This window comes from Arachis ipaensis, chromosome B02 (genome assembly GCF_000816755.2).
Source record: "Arachis ipaensis cultivar K30076 chromosome B02, Araip1.1, whole genome shotgun sequence".
NCBI lineage: Eukaryota > Viridiplantae > Streptophyta > Magnoliopsida > Fabales > Fabaceae > Arachis > Arachis ipaensis.
The window spans coordinates 13,479,874-13,481,669 of record NC_029786.2 but is presented as its reverse complement, the minus strand read 5'-3'; positions in this window follow the sequence as shown (position 1 = coordinate 13,481,669).

The following is a 1,796-nucleotide window of genomic DNA, read 5'->3' as shown; positions in this document are numbered from 1 at the left end:
TAAACACTGAACCCTAAACCCTAAACCCTAAACACTAAAACCAGAACCCTGAACACTGAACCCTGAACCCATAAACCCTAAATCCCTAAAATCCTAAAACCTAAACCCTACACCCTAAAACCTAAACCCTAAACCCAAAACTCTGAACCCGAACTTGAACTCTGAACTCTGAACCCTGAACACTAAACCCTAAACCCTAAACCCTGAACCCGAACCCTAAACACTGAACTCTGAACTCTGAATACTAAATCCTAAACCGTAAACCCTGAACCCTACTGTAAACCCTAAACCCCTAAAACCCTGAACCCTAAACCCTAAACCCTAGACCCATAAACCCTAAACCCTCAACCATGAACATGGTAAACCGAACTTAATACACGGGGCAAACCAAAAGTTTGAAACACACTGAACTCCTGTACACTGAACCCTGAACCCATAAACCCTAAACCCTAAAACCCTAAACCCTGAAACTCTATCGTCATTCTTTTGTTGTTGTTGCTGCTGTATTTTTTTGTCTTTTCCTCCTTCTCTCTCTGGTGAAGAAGCAGTAGAAGGTGAGGAAGAAGAGTTTTGAATAGTGCAGAATGAATCGAACACAGTACTCATGGTGAATTGAACACAGTACTCATGGTGAACCGAACATAGTACTCATGGTGAACCGAACACAATACAATTGTATAGTACTGAGTGAACGAAACATAATGCATTATATAAAATCAAATTCAAATAGCTTTCTGCAGAATGAACCAAACACAGTATTTGGTGAACCAAACACAGTACTCATGGTGAAACAATTGTATAGTACTGAGTGAATGAAATATAATCCATTATATAAAATCAAATTCAAATAACTCTGCCTACAAATCAAAATCACAAAGGCCACCGAACCGAACAATGTTCATGTGGTGAATAAATGGTGATCAACTTTCAATCAACAAGAATAGTATTTCTCCATGCAAAAGAAGTACTGAACATAGTAACAACCAATTTCAAAGCCCTAGTTAAACTATCCACTGAACTGAAGAAGAAGAACCTACGTGCGCGAATTTGAAAGAAGAAAGAGGAGGAGGAGGAGGAAGAGGAGGAGAAATACTATTCTTGTTGATTGAAAGTTGATTACCATTTATTCACCACATGAACATTGTTCAGTTTTGGTGGCCTTTGTGATTTTGATTCACCAAATGAATGTTGTTCGGTTCGGTGGTCTCCTTTTACTTTGTTCAATGTTTAAGATTATTGTGATAGCATGGAGCAATCATTCCCTAGCTGTCTCAACGTAATAACCTCATTCAACTGATTTGAAGTTGAATCATTCATTGTTTCCATTCAGAAGTGTAGATCGAAGAAGAAAACGAAGAAGAAGAAGAACGATGGAGCTTATTACGTTGAATTCAATGCAGATCAATAATGAAGAATGCGAGCAGAGAAGAAAAATGCGAACAGAGGAGAACGACGAATTTTATTAGGTTGAAGAAGAAGAAGAAGAAGAAGAAGAAGAAGAAGAAGAAGAAGAAGAAGAAGAAGAACGAAAACGCGATACGTTATATAAGGCGCGTGTATAACAAACGACTGTGGGGTGGGGAAACGCATGTGTGGAGAAAGTTACTTGGATAACATCCATGTATTTTACATGGATGTAGAGATTTTCCCTATATTTTTAGGATTGTCATGATTTTGATGTCTGGGTAGAGTAAATATAGAATTTGTGTTGTAGGTAATTTATATTTAGCTATAGAGAAAAGCAGGGACGGATCTATTTAGAAGAATGTGGGAACAAATGTCATCACTTATCACTA